Here is a 16,094-nt window from a genome sequence, read left to right as displayed (position 1 = left end):
TGAGGTAGATGAATCCTCCCATTCAAGGGAGCCATCGGCTAGCAGGGTCCGCAAGCAGTGTAGAAACGTGCAGGCATCTAGAAAACGGATCTGTAGTACGTCTACCGAGCCATCAAGTGCCTTTGCATCCGTGAGCACCGCTTCTCACTCTCTCTCACCTGAGGTGTGTAGCGAACATGATTCTCAGTATAATTCGGGGGTTTACTGGATCTGGTCTTGCCAGTATTCTGGAAAACGGTGGATTCACTTATTGAGGCCATCAACCAACCTCTGTAACTTGAAGAGTACTCTGGTTCTGCTCCGGATCTCGTAGTGACCTTCAAAACTACTAAACTCCCTCCAAAACGTCTAAACTCCCTCATAGAACATTTGTCATCACCCGGACTGGGAGCATCCGGATAAGCTTTTTACTCGGGATGCCAGCACGGTATCCTTTTTCAGCCAACAGGCCAGCATGGGAGTGTCGTCTCCATGTATCTGCCCCCGCAGCGTGGGTTGCCATGCCGGGTCTGGTTTTCTAGACCAAAAATCCTTTTTCATTTTAATCCTTTTAATTTTTCATCAGATGACAGGGGTGACGGATCCTTTCAAGGTTCCGATCTCCCCAAACCAACAACAGGAGAGCACGCGGAGTGTCGCTTCCGTGTATCCTCTCCTGCAACATGGGATGCCATGCCTGGGCTGATTTTTAGGAGCAATGGGTGCCCTTAAAGGGCATCGATCTCCCCACACCATCCACAGACGAGCACATCGAGTGTCGCATCAGTGTATCCTCTTATGCAGCCAGGCCGTTGCCAGACAACTAGCACTGTCCACCCGGAGGCTTGAACTTTGTGGATGTACAGAGGCACTCCCCTTTTGGCGTCCGAGCAGCCCCCCACTGCATCACCACTGTTTAGTGGATGATGCAAGGAGGCGGACAGTCCCTCTCCATCAATGGTGGATCGAGGGTTTATCACCTTAACGCGGCACCATCTAAAGACAGCAGCGACAGCAAGAGACGGTTTATCCTGACCTGCTGGATACAGCTGTGCATTCTAACACCTGGCAGCTTCTCCAGGTATGTGTAAAAAAAAAAAAAAAAGCAAGATCTGTGGGAAGATTGAGCCAAAAATCCTGTAGTAGATCCACCAGTATTCCGACTGGAAACAGTATCCTTCTCCCTGAGGCAGTACAGCTAGCTAGTCAAATCTCTCGAGTAGGAGACTATGTGGTCCACGCCTCTTTGGATGCAACTAGTTGCGCAGCGCTGTCAGCAGCAAATGTCATCATGATCAAAAGGGAATCATAACTCAGAGAATGGGAAGAGGACTCTGTGTCCAAAATAGTCTCTGACGTTGCTCCCTTACCAGAGTGGTTGGTTATTCCCTGAGAAATCGGAACCAATCCAGGCTGGACCACTACTTCCCAATCAGGGCGTTCCCCATGCAGGAACAAAGGATCGTACGTTTTCTATGGACCCAACCAGCAGTGGAAAGGTTGTCCAAAACTGTAAAGCGCTGCAGAATATGTTATCGCTATATAAATATAAAGATTATTTTTTATTATTATTATAAGGGATCTAGGTCCCAAAAAAGGATGGAAAAGTAAGACCGATCCTGGACCTCAAATTTCTAACAAGTTTATCAGGGTCTGCTTTTTTTCGGAGAGAATTCCTCCGTTCGGTTATCACCTCAATGGAACAAGGTGGAGTTTCTAACATCCATCGTCATTTGGGATGCTTACCTCCACATTCCGATTTTCTTTTCCCCTCACCAAAAATGTCTGTGCTTCCCCATTTGCAAACAGCATTTTGAGTTCACGGCTTCACGCTTTGGCCTTGCTACTGCTCCCACAGTGTTCACTAGGGTCAAGGCGGCTGTCATGTCCATCTTGCACTCTCTGGGCGTAGTTGTCCTGTCCTATCTGGATGACTTTCTAGTCAAGGGACCGTACTTGCAGGACTGTGCTGAGTCCATCTGTATCACTTGCGATACCCTGTCTCGCCTGGGTTGGCTGATAAGCTTAAACAAGTCTTCCCCATTTCCAGCCCAGCCGATATCCTTTTTGAGGATGGTCCTAGACACCTCCTGAGGGTTGTTGCTTCTCCCTCGAGACAAGGCCTTGGTCCTCCAACAGGGAGCTCGCAAACTTTGTCCCTCCTCCCCTCTTCCTTCTGAGTTGCTATGAGGGTTTTGGGAAAAATGGGGGCGGCAATGGGAGCAGTCCCCTTCACTCTGCTTGTCTCTGTGGGTCAGGCAGGCTTTCAGATAGTGGACTTTGAGCTCCTCCCTTAATTAGGGGAGATTCTTTGTCACGGTTCAATGGTTAATAGTATCTACCGATGCCAGTCTTCACCACAATGCTTAAGGCCGCCGGTCAATTCGGGAATCCCAGGCCCCCGATCAATGTTCTGGAGATCTGAGCATTACGGCTAGCACTACAGCAGTTCCATTGTCTTCTGGCGGGTCACCCCATCCGAATTCCGATGATCTCATCAGGGCACTTCCCATGAGTAGGAAACTGGGTGGCAAGCTTCCTCAACCATCTGAATTCAGGCCTGGTGCTCACTTTGCTGAAAATCCAGATTTTGGCCTTATCGGTCTTGTTCTGTCTTCCTCCACGTAGGATGCTGTGTGGATTCCAACATACGGCTAAACCTTCATCCACATCCCAGTAAACAGACTGAGTTGATGCTTAAGTCTTATTTATTAGGGTGATAATAACCAAAACTATAACGTTGAACAACAATGGTGGACAGTATTCATAGTAGATGATCGAATAGTGAATGATGTTGATGTACAAAGTGGATGTTCAGTGAATAATCATAGCGGATGACTGATCATAGTGGATGACTGGTGAAAAACTGTAAAGAATAACAGCATTTCAGTATATGCACATACAGGGTGCAATCACATAAATAACTGGGACATAACAGCAAGAATTATACAGAGTGCATTACACAGTAATTCTAACAGCACTGCCCTATTCTATACAAGAATGCATCTATCTAAATGCAGAGTACACATTAACCTAACTGCAAGCTGCAAAGCACATCTGCCTAACTATATCTGACTATAGGAGCTGCATAAGGCTTAAATACTAACACAAACATAAGATGCATTAAACCTTTATAAACGTACCGAGATCCGTTAGGACAGGGGTAAGAAAGTAAGCGAGACAGGAGCACGTGTGCCTCTCTGCAGATCTGAGGAAAAATGGCTACTGAAGCTTGTCTTCACAAGAAGAATGTGGGTGGAACTAACCCATAAGACATTGCTCTTAGGAGGGAAAGGTTGGTAAACAACATGAAAAGTAGGCAACTGATGACCTCCAGTGGCCACAACTTGAATAACATGATAATTAACTCTCTGCACATTAAGATGAGCAGAACACTCCCCGCTTGGCGTCAACAGATGCCACAATTAGGTTCTTTTGGGGAAAATAATAATACAAGCTCGGTAACGGGTCTGAGGAACAGTTTGTTTTCTCCAAGCTTGCACACTCTGACCTCTACTTTCCGCACTTTCCCATCTTTACTGGGAAGGGTCTTAATGACTAGGCTGAGTGGCCACTCGTTCCGATGTGACTGACTGTCTTTGACGAGTACAATATCGCCAGATTGAATGTTTGGGCGGTCTTTCTGCCACTTTGTCCTGTTTTGCAGAGTGGAGAGATACTGTTTCCTCCATCTATTCCAGAAGACGTTGGACACGCTTTGTACTTGCCTCCATTGTCGTCTGTAGAGGTCTTTGTCATTGAATTCTCCGAGTGGAGCTTTCGGGACACAGGTTTTCTGTGTGAGTAACATTGCAGGAGTAAGGATGGATTGATCTCCAGAATCACTAGAAAGTGCTGTCTTGTAGGACTGGGTTACATGAAATAGACAAGCTATAGCTCGAACAAGTGACTTCCATGTGGAGAACCTGCTGAAGCGGTGAGATTTGAGGTGGCAGCTTGAAATCTCTGTATGTAGAGCAGACACTTGAGGTCGGATCTCTTCGTCTATGTCTGGACCCACTAGTTCGAAAGTTTCAGGCCTGCTGATGTGGGACATCGAACGGTACAAAGAGGTAGGACCTGTGAACCATGAAGTGTTCTTCAGATGACTGGGTGCAACAGATCTAGTCGCGTGGTCCGCAGGATTGTGATGAGTAGGTACGTAGTGCCACTGATTAGGGTCGGTGGATCTTCTTACCCGAAGTACCCGGTTGCTGACGTAGACGTAGAAGCGTCGTGTCTCGTTACAGATGTACTCCAGTACCACCTTGCTATCGGTGTAGAACTCTGCATCCCCGATCTTCAGGCCCATCGCATCCGAGACCAGCTCGGCCAACTCGACTGCGAGGACAGCAGCACAGAGTTCCAGTCTGGGTATCGTGTGTTTACGAAGTGGTGCCAATTTCGTTCGTCTCATAATGAACCCGATATGGCATTGTCCGCTTACGTTTGTGGATTTGAGGTACGCTGCTGCTGCAATCGCTTTGACTGATGCATCACAGAAAATACAAAGTGTTTGCGTTTTGACCTCTGTGGATGGCACAGGAGCATACGGTCGTTTCACACGAAGGTTGGTCAGGGCTTCAAGAGACTTCCTCCACTCTGCCCACAGGTCAGCCTTTCCCGCTGGAAGTGGATCATCCCAATCAGTAGTGTCTTGGGTGAAGTCCCTGAGCATCAGCTTTCCTTGGATGGTTACTGGAGCTACGAACCCCAAGGGGTTGTATAAACTATTCACGAAGGAAAGAACTCCTCTGCGCGTGAAGGGTTTCTCATCCTTGCTGATCTGAAAGGTGAAGGTATCTGTCTTCAGGTCCCACAGCAATCCAAGGCTCCGCTGCATAGGAAGGGGGTCGATGCTGAGGTCTAAATCCTTTAGATCGCTGGAATAGTCTTCAGAGGGAAAGGCTTCCATCAACTCTCGGCTGTTGGAAGAAATCTTGTGTAACCTTAGGTTAGACTGAGCGAGCATGTCACGAGTCCTCTTTAGTAGACTGATTGCAGCCTCACTTGTCGGTGTGGACTTCAAACAGTCATCCACGTAAAAATCCTTTTCCACAAAGGACCTGACGTCCGAGCCATACTCTTCTTCACCCTTTTTGGCAGAATGTCGGAGGCCGTAGATTGCGACCGCTGGGGAAGGACTGTTCCCAAAGATGTGTACCCGCATCCGGTACTCTGCGATGTCTTCGTCCGGGTCGTTGTCACGGTACCAGAAGAACCTCAGGTAGTTTCTGTGTTCCTCTTTGACGAGAAAACAGTGGAACATCTGTTGTATGTCGGCCATAAATGCCACTGAATCTCTACGGAAACAGAGTAATACATCCAGAAGTCTGTTGTTGAGGTCTGGGCCCGACAGTAAGACATCATTCAATGACATGTCTTCGCATTTGGCACTTGAGTCGAATACCACTCTAATTTGACCTGGCTTCTTAGGATGGTACACTCCGAAGATGGGCAGGTACCAACACTCCTCTCCGTGTCGAAGTGCAGGTGCAATCTCTGCGTGGTTGTTCTGGAATATCTTTCCCATGAAGGTAAAGAAATGTTCCTTCGTCTCAGGTGACTTCTGAAGCTTGTGTCTTAGGGAGATGAATCTGCTGTAGACCAATTCCTTGTTGTTGGGTAGGCGTCTCCTCTGAGGTCGAAATGGTAGAGGTGCGACCCAACTATTCGCCGTATCCTTGACTATTTGTTCGTCCATGATGTCCAGGAATATCTTGTCTTCTATAGACATCGCTACCTTGTTGTCTTCCTTCGTCCTGTGGAAGACTGTACATCCTATGTGGTCTTGTTCACCTTCACAGGCATGGTCTTCGTTGATAGGAACTGAGAAAGGGCAAGGTAGGGGAGTGCTGCTCGGTAGTTCCTTTACCAGCAGACTATTGTGACACGGCTGGAAGAGAGATGGACGTCCATTTTCTAGTGTGCTGGTAAGCATACTGTTGACTGAGACCGGCTTGTGTGCTCCTCCTAGACAGACATCTCCTACAATGACCCATCCAAGGTCTTGCCTCTGCGCGTATGGAGCATTCAGTGAGCCGTTTATATATTCTCTAGTCTTGTGGACTCGTAGTATATCTCTTCCCAGAAGTAAAGCTATTGGCGCTTCTGGTTCCAACTTAGGTATCAGGTGGGCTATACGCTTCAGGTGGGGGTGATACATTGCCACCTCTAGTGAAGGTATCTCAGACCTGTTGTCAGGAATCTGGTTGCACTCCAGGATGGTCGGTAGTGACAGACAGGTCTGGCCATCCATGGACTCCACTTTGTATCCGGTTGCTTTCCTCCCCGCCGTCTCAACGGAACCTGAACATGTCCTAAGGGAGTAGGGAGAACTGGGGCCTACAATGCTGAAGTTGTCAAAGAATATGGACCTGGCTAAAGACCTATTACTTTGGTCATCTAGGATTGCATATATCTTGAGCGCTTTGTCTCTGTGGCCTGTTGGATAGACTCGGACAAGGCAGATTTTTGAGCAGGATCTTCCTCCCTTGAGTCCCTTACAGATCTCCGTACATTGAGAGGTGACCGCAGGGGCGTCTTCGTCAGTGTTCTTCTGTTTCTCATCGTGCTCCTCTGCTTGTGACAACACTCCTGGAGGTGGTCCAGGATGCAAGGCTGTATTGTGATCCGTGCTGCTGCATTCTGCACATTTCACGCTAGCTCCACAGTTCCTGGCGAAGTGAGAGGTCGTAGCACAGCATTTGAAGCAGATGTTGTTTTCCTTGAGGAAACCTTTGCGATCCTCTAAAGTCTTCTCCCTGAAGGCTCTGCACTTTAGTAGAGGATGTGGTTTCCTGTGTAGAGGACACTGCTTACTGACATCCTGAGGTTTGCTCTCTTCCGTAGGGGGCTTAGTTGTCTTGTGTGGAGGACCTGTGGAATCAATATCAGTTTTATGGACTGCCACGGGTGTCTTACTGGGTTTGACACCATGGGTAGTGGAACATGACAGAGTGAAATCAAAACTAGGGTCATTTCTGATCTTGGCTTGCTGGGTGACAAACTCAACAAATACAGCAAAAGGAGGGAATTGGTACGTTATGAATTTGTTTATACCGTGAACCATGTATAATCCACCTTTCTTGAAGATTGTAAGGAAGTTTTTGTACTATTGGATTGACACCCCTAGCAGTGTCTAAGAATGCCAATCCAGCCAAGTGACCTTCCTTCTGGGCGACCTGTAACTCTGTCAATAAATCATTCAATTCTCTAAGTCTTTGATAACCCTTGGGCCCTATCTTAGGGAAATCATCAATTCTTTTGAATAAAGCATTCTCTATTGCTTCTACGGACCCATAGCATTCGTCAAGTCTTTCCCACACTTTACGTAAACCTATGTGTGGGTATTCTATGTTAATGTCTCTTAGTCTTTTAGCATGCTCGACCGATTCAGTTCCAAGCCACTTTACCAGGAGATCTAACTCCTCACTACTAGAAAGGTCCAGTCCCTGAATGGCGTTCTGGAACGAAGCTCGCCACGACCTGTAGTTTTCGGCTTTGTCAGTGAACTTTACAAGTCCTTTTGTTACCAGTTCTCGGCGGGCAAAGAATTTTGCCAAGTCTATGGTGGCTTGATCAGTGTTGGTACGAGCCGGTATGTTATAGCCATGTCTAGTGTGTGGTGCGTCACCATACCTGTGAGACGCTCTTGGCTTCGGACAGTCTGCATAGTACCTTTCTGGTGAAGAAGATGTCTCTTTAAGGTGAGGTGGGAGCTGTACCTTCTTCTCAGTGGAACGGTAGCTGTGGTCGACTCCTCTGTGTTGGACGTCTTCTTGTTTGTAGTAGTGAAGTTCGGGGTTGGATCGATGATAATCGGCGTAGACTGATCGTTGTAGTCTGTCGAGGGTGTTGTCCATGCTGGAGTGTCGATGAACGTACTCTGCGACGCGCTGAGCTGGATCTTGCTGCTCTAGATCTGTTCCAAGAACGTTGCTGCGTCTCTCATAATCAGGATCCTTCATGGCTTCCAAGTACTCTGCCTTAGCTATTGCAGCTGCTGCCTCTTTGTCTACCATAAGTCTTTCTAGAGACACTTGCAGGCGCGCACCTTCTGCTTCTTGCTCTGCCCGCAAACGTGCGGTTTCAGCCTGCAAACGTGCATTTTCTGCTTCATGCTCTGCCCGCAAACGTGCGGTTTCGGCTTGCAGGCGTGCAGTTTGTTCTGCCTGCAAACGTACCTTTTCTGCCTCATGCTCTGCTTGTCTCAGCTTTAGATGCATTTCTTTCTCGGCAAAGGAGGACCTCGCTTTGGCAGCTTCAGCACGAGCGACAGCAGCCAGCTCTGCTAATGATGACCTGTTAGAGCTTGCTCGTGACCTCGTCTTGAGTGAGGATGTGCTGTTTCGAGACATTGTGCGCTTAGCTGCGTACTGCTGAGTGTTTTGGCGGGAAACTGAGTCTAGGTGCGGTGAGCTTCCGCGTGGCGGGAATGATGTAGCTCCTCTTGGCGGGCTGCAGTATAGTCCCGCGGCTGTATGGCGGCTGCTGTGATACCCGAATGCGGAGCAGTGTGGGTGTTAGCGGTTCCGTACAGTCTGAACAACTACAGCCTGCGACCGGCTATCAGTTTCACTGAAGGCAGCTAATCTGTTCTTACTTTACAATCACCGCCTGCGACTGGCGGTCTCGTTTTTCACTGTTCTGTCTTCCTCCACGTAGGATGCTGTGTGGATTCCAACATACGGCTAAACCTTCATCCACATCCCAGTAAACAGACTGAGTTGATGCTTAAGTCTTATTTATTAGGGTGATGATAACCAAAACTATAACGTTGAACAACAATGGTGGACAGTATTCATAGTAGATGATCGAATAGTGAATGATGTTGATGTACAAAGTGGATGTTCAGTGAATAATCATAGCGGATGACTGATCATAGTGGATGACTGGTGAAAAACTGTAAAGAATAACAGCATTTCAGTATATGCACATACAGGGTGCAATCACATAAATAACTGGGACATAACAGCAAGAATTATACAGAGTGCATTACACAGTAATTCTAACAGCACTGCCCTATTCTATACAAGAATGCATCTATCTAAATGCAGAGTACACATTAACCTAACTGCAAGCTGCAAAGCACATCTGCCTAACTATATCTGACTATAGGAGCTGCATAAGGCTTAAATACTAACACAAACATAAGATGCATTAAACCTTTATAAACGTACCGAGATCCGTTAGGACAGGGGTAAGAAAGTAAGCGAGACAGGAGCACGTGTGCCTCTCTGCAGATCTGAGGAAAAATAGCTACTGAAGCTTGTCTTCACAAGAAGAATGTGGGTGGAACTAACCCATAAGACATTGCTCTTAGGAGGGAAAGGTTGGTAAACAACATGAAAAGTAGGCAACTGATGACCTCCAGTGGCCACAACTTGAATAACATGATAATTAACTCTCTGCACATTAAGATGGGCAGAACAGGTCTTATTGCAACAAAACGGCAAGTAAGGACTTTCACACAGGGAGTGTCTCATGTGGTACTTTGCTATCGCATACCGCTAGAACTTTGGGACCTTAATTGGTCCTTGGGGTCTTACAGGAGACTCCTTTTGATCCAGAGTGACTTTACGGTCATGGAAGGTCGCCTTTTTTCTCTGCGGTCACGTCATTCAGGTGACTTTTCGGAGCTACCCGCTCTGTCCTTTCAGACTCCTTTCCTTTTTTCCACCAAGGCAAGATTGTCCTCAGGCAGTTCCCGTCCCTTGTTGCCAGGGTGGTATCGTACTTCCACCGTGATGATGAGGACATCGTTCTTCCCTCGTCTTGTTCGTCAACAAAGTGAAACAGGTTCTCCATACTCTGGTTGAAGTAAGAGCTCTCAGAAGGTACGTATCGAGGACGGTATCCTTCCAAAGGTAGGGCGCTTTATTTGGACTTCCTGATGGTCACAGGAAGTGTTTAGCCGCTTTATCGACTATGATCGCCAGGTGGATTTGTTCCACCATCCAGGAGTCCTTTCGTGTCAAAGGTCAGCCTATCCCTGCGGAGATCCAGGGCACACTCCATTCGGTCAATAGAGGCTTCTTGGGCCATTAGGCATCTGGTGTCGGCACAGTAGGCCTGCAAGGCTGTGGTTTCGTCCAGTCCGCACGCTTTCTTGAAGCACTATAATATTCACATCCAGACTTCTGCAGATGTGAGTCTTTGGCAGGCGGACTCTGCAGGCTGTGGGTAGCGCTCTTTTAGGCAGCGGTTACGCAGGGCCTGATCTGTCTTGTTGTCCCCACCCAGGGACTGCTCTGGGATGTCCCATGGTCTGTGTCCCCCAATGAGGTGAAGGAGAAATAGGGATTTTTGTGTACTCACTGTAAAATCCTTTTCTCCGAGCCAATCATTGGGGGACAAAGCACCCACCCTGTTAATGGCTTTGTGTTTGTTCTGTAATTTGATATGTTATACTCTTACATATTGTTATTGATCTCCTACTGCTTTTGCACCGTACTGGTTCTCTGGGAGCCAGCATGAGGGTGTATACTGCGGAGGAGGAGCTAACTTTCTTTGTATTACTTAGTGTCAGACTCTTGGTGGCAGCAGCATAACACACATGGTCTGTGTCCCCCAATGATTGGTTCGGAGAAAAGGATTTTACGGTGAATACACAAAAATCCCTATTTTTTTCAAACTGTTATTGTGAAAAATTAATAAAATATAAATAAAGTTTACACTATATTTGTGCAGCACGCGAATAATAAAAAATATAAGTGTAAAAAAAATAGCAGAAATGCTGTTCGTATGTCTTAATTTTTCTAACAGATTATCACCGTTGGCAAGTTATATGTTCTCCAAAAGTTGCCACTGATAAATGGAAGTCACCCTACAATAAAAAGCCCTCATATTGCTCTATTTGGCTAAAAATAAAAATATATATATATATTGGCTTCTTGAATACAAAAAAAACGAAAAGAAAAAGGCTGATCATTATGGTTAAAATGGGCCTCGGTTACGTCAGAGATCGCAGCCAGAGGGGGGCATTACTGGACTCACCCTCTGTTATCTTTGGAGCGAACTGTTCTCTATTGCCCCCTATCGCCCGAGCAATTAATTGCATGATCGACCAACGCGCAACGGAGGAGGGCCGCAGGCTGTCTCCACTGATAGGCCGGTTATCGAGAAACTAACAGTGAGCATATGATATATACACCTCCTATTCCAACTCATGGAATATGTGTGTATACCCCCAATACGATCACTGAGAACTTCACAATAACCACAGAATTACTCGCTGCCACCACCAGTTATTTTTTTTATGCAGGTTGACTGAAGGTCTGGCTCGAACAGCATACGTCTTTGGGTTGCGAGTTACGGAACAGAACTATTAAATTTTATTTTTAATCCAAAACGATAAGCAGTGTTTATAAAAAAAAAATATATATATATATATATATATATATACATATATATATACAAAAGATTTTAAAAAGGAGACAAAAATACAGCATATACAATTACAGAAAATAAAAGGGATTAACAAAAGAACTTACTACACCAATCACAGTGATGATACAGTTAAAGGGACACTGTCACCTGGATTTGGAGGGAACAATCTTCAGCCATGGAGGCGGGGTTTTGGGGTTTTTGATTCACCCTTTCCTTACCCACTGGCTGCATGCTGGCTGCAATATTGGATTGATGTTCATTCTCTGTCCTCCGTAGTACATGCCTGCACAAGGCAACATTGCACCTTGTGCAGGCATGTACTATTTAACACTAGAACTACTGATGGAGTCATTTTGACTCCTTTCGTTTTTTATTTCTCTTCTGTGACTACATTTTTCAGAATTCCGGCTTGAAACTCGGTGACTTTTCCTCAAATATGATGTGAAAAAAGATTTTGTGAGAATAAATAATTTTGGTAAAAAATTTGCGCGTTTTTTTCAAAATTTACCAAGAACTACTGAAGGGAGTCATTTTGACTCCCTACTATATTTTGAGGTCCTTTTGTCACTAAATGTTGCTATAAAGTTTTGTGCATAATTTTTTCACTCTGTCTTATTTACCCTGATGTTCATATAGATGTAGTTCAATTTACATGTCAACTTTTCACATTTTCCTTGTGTTTTACCTGCTTGTATTACTGTGTAATGCTGAACAAAATAGCTTGTTTACTCTAGGCTCTTATCTTATGCTAATGAAGGGTGGTGTTTTTCTAAGGTCCTAGCAGGAGACAGTATTCTGGATAGTAACTTTACTTTCAGTTCAGCTGAAGAGACAAAGAGAACAGACGCAGACATACGAGCTCTGAAGACTCATACAGGTATGAATTGTTATGAAATAGTTTAGCTGTCTGTCAACTGATTCAGCCCACCTACTTTTGAAGGTGGCAGAACAGTTATTATTTCTTTTAGTTTTCATTTCATTTCTATTTTTCAGCAGGGAACTATATAGAATTATGGAATTTGTGAGGAATATGGAGAGAAGACGTTTGATAAAGCCTCAGGATATTCTGGCTACTTTGCAATCCATACCAGAGGATGAATCGGAATCCGAATTGCAGGAACATGTATTTGATTCTGACAGTGATGAAGATTTCATTCCTCAGAACATATCAAGTGAATCTGAAGACTCAGAAGGAACAAATCCAGAAGGTAAGTAGTTATGTGTATTTATTTGTTCTTCCACACACTGAGTTAGGGCCTGTGCACACTAGCAGAATTCTGGCTGAATAGCCATCTGGATATTCTTGCCGCAATACAGGCCGTACCTGCCCGCTCATGCCTGAAGCTCCGCTCCGAACCCCGGGCTGGAGCCGCTGTCAGGGACAGAGCAGCGCTTGCTTACGCGCGAGCACGGCTCCGTCCCAGACAGCGGCTCCAGCCTGGGGTTCGGAGCGGAACTTCAGGTATATGAAACTCCGCTCTGTACCTGAGCGGGCAGGTACGGGCCGGATTGTGGTGAGAATATCCGGTCGGATATTCCGCCGCTAATCCAGCCAGTGTGCACGGACCCTTACAAAACAAAAATTCTAAATATTCATCAACTTTTTTCCAGATATTCCAAGCACATCAACTGGGGATCGGGCTCATGCAGTTATGTTTCCTCGTGACCATCCTCCTGGTCGTGGACAGAAAAAATCAGCAAAACGTCCCAGAAATGAAAGAACAACAGATAACGATGGCGGCGAAGGTAATGCAACAACAAACACCAGAGAAGGCGAATCTGAAGGAATACTAGTTTCAGCGGAAGGTATTCAATGGAAACCTGTTGAAATTGGACAACACTTGCCTGGTAGGCGTGACAGCCAAAATATTCTTCGAGAAGCACCTGGCCCTACAGGATACGCCAGAAGAAATACCATTATCGATAGTCCTTTGAGCGCATGGCGTTTATTTTTTGATTCATATATATTGACACATATAAAGAACTGTACGCTTGCAGAAGCATGCAGGAACAATAATTTACAGTTTACTCTATCTGATGAGGAGCTAGATGCATTCATTGCGATATTCTATGCTCGTGGAATATCTGGCACGAACCGTCACTCGATTAGCAGTATTTGGTGTAATGACTGGGGAATACCGTTTTGCAAAGCGACAATGTCTAGGGACCGCTTTGTTGAAATTATGAGGTTTCTCAGATTTGATGAGAAATCTACTCGATCGGAGAGACTGCAAACGGACAAGTTTCCTCTATTTTCTACTGTGTGGGACAGGTTTATTGAAAATTGTATTGCGTGTTACAAACCTGGCCCATACATAACGGTGGATAAGCAACTTTTCACAAGCAAAACTAGGTGTCCATTCACGCAGTACATGCCTTCCAAACCAGATAAATATGGCCACAAATATTGGCTAGCTGTTGATAAGGAGAGCAAATATCTGGCAAATGGCTTCCCTTATCTAGGCAAAGATGACACACGCCGTGCTGAGGACCGTTTAGCTGACCATGTGGTAATGAAGTTATTGGACCCGTTTTTGAAAAAAGGTCGCAATGTTACAACCGATAATTATTTTACTTCATTAAAATTAGCTAAACAGCTAAAAAGCAAAGGAGCAACCATCGTGGGAACACTGAATAAGATAAGGCGAGAAGTGCCTAAAGAAATAAAATCCATGAAAGAGGAATTGTAAAGTGTTTAGAAATGAAGACAATTTTACACTTACAGTATATCAAGGAAAGCCCAACAAAAATGTTGTCATTTTGAGTTCCGTCCATCCAGATGTTGTTGTTGCGTCTGATTCCGCTAAAAAAACTCCAGAAACGGTAAAGTTTTACAATGAAACAAAATATGGAGTAGATGTAGTGGATCAGATGGCACGAAAATATACCACACGAACATCCACAAGGAGATGGCCTGTTCATGCATTTGAAAATGCCTTAGACTTTGCGGGTATAAATGCATGTATAATATTCAAGGAGATTACCCACCAAAAAATGTCACGCAAGGCATTTTTGCAAACGCTTGTGAGAGAGTTGAGTGGTCCTTATGTCACAGATAGGGAAAAGGGTTCCACGTCCCAAGTTTCTACATGTTCAGAAGTGATGGTTCAAACAAAATTTTGCCAGATCAAAGAAAAGTGCAAGAAAAATAGATCTGTCGGCAATTGTAAGACTTGTGGTCTTTGTGTGGGCAATGTACTGCCATAAGTCAAAGGCAATGCCTAAAATGCGAAACACCAAATGTTTAGAAGGTGAATTCTGCGCCATATTTTCATTTTTATGCTCCTCCACCTACATTTTCTCTGCTTTTTGTTCTTCAGTTGTTGTTTATATGTGTGCACTTGAATAAAAAAAAATGTTTGAAAAACGTCTATTATAATTATTGTTATTTTCTGTAGAAAAATAAGAAAAGCAGAAAAAAAACAATCAAAAGCATTACTGTTGGATCTCACAATAATAATACATTACAAAAAATATAATTATTAATAAATAACCACAAATGAAACTCTAAAAATAAACGAAAACAAGCAAGGAGTCAAAATGACTCCTTTCAGTAGTTCTAGGCGGGGTCACGAGTCCAGTAGTCCTAGTGTTAAGACAGAGAATGAACATCAATCCAATATTGCAGCCAGCATGCAGCGAGCGGGTAAGGAAAGGGTGAATCAAAAAACCCCAAACCCCGCCTCCATGGCTGAAGATTGTTCCCTCCAAATCCAGGTGACAGTGTCCCTTTAAGCAAAGGAGAGCACTTCGATTGGAGGCATTCAGTGAATGAGATTCTTGTATTCAACTATGTGTATCTACAGGAACTCGGGTCATAATTTGTCTTGACCTTTTATCAGCGCCTGAGTTACACCCACACACCCTCACTTGATGACCTCACATGGGCCGGGTTGTGGGATGGTCTCATCCTTTCAGGATTTTATCAAATTCCCAACTCATGTGATATTTTCACTCCAGATGATCGCAGGGATTGTAGGGATTTTGCCTTTCCCCAGTGACCAGACATGGCTGTTGTCAAAGATCTGGCCACTATATTTATTTGATTTGGGGCTGATGGACAGTTGTCAGTGTTAAGATAAAACATGCATATTCTTCCCCGATTAGCTCTGAAGTCAAAAATGTGTGTTCCATCACTATCGGATATATACATGTATATATATATGTATCGCTTGCTCACCAAGCCCCACTCCATACAGCCAACCAATTCCAGCCCTGTGCTGATGAGGGCCTAAAGCCCGAAACACGTGTCTACAGGTAGGAATTGGTTGGCTGTGTAAATTTAGAAACTAATCCGCAGCATTGCACGCTTGGCAGTTCCAAGCGCTGTGGATTAGACTGGGGTGGAAAGAGATGATTTGCATAGCTCCGCCTACTGCAAAGGATTCTGGGTAAACCTGCTGTTCTTTGTATTATGCTACTTGCAAGTACTTTCCGTTTCAGGAAAGCATCCACTATCGGATATATACACACTCCAATAATTCTATCTGCAACCCGGAGCCGGGCTGGCTATTGTAGATATAACATTTCCCCTGAGGGAACAGAGGCTTCTTCCACTTCTCGATCTGTGTACCTTTACATGTACCTTTGTTATACAATCCTTTGAAAAGAGCTTTCCTATCTTAATTACCTATCCAATCTATAAAACTCTGTCTACACACAATATACATCCTCGTTGTCCTCGTCATCCTTCGAAAAGGAGCTGCCTGCATGTTAAATAAGAT

At 45.0% G+C, this 16,094-nt stretch overlaps 1 protein-coding gene across 3 annotated transcripts in view; it reads left to right on the top strand.

Annotated features, from left to right (window-relative positions):
* Positions 1 to 16,094, top strand: part of MYO19 (myosin XIX) — a 411,745-nt gene that overhangs the window by 302,697 nt on the left and 92,954 nt on the right. The gene's annotated exons all lie outside the window — the stretch shown is intronic.

Source organism: Ranitomeya imitator, chromosome 3 (assembly GCF_032444005.1).
Source record: "Ranitomeya imitator isolate aRanImi1 chromosome 3, aRanImi1.pri, whole genome shotgun sequence".
Classification (NCBI taxonomy): Eukaryota; Metazoa; Chordata; class Amphibia; order Anura; family Dendrobatidae; genus Ranitomeya; species Ranitomeya imitator.
Note: the sequence above shows the minus strand (reverse complement) of the source record. Positions and strands in the feature narration are given on the sequence as shown.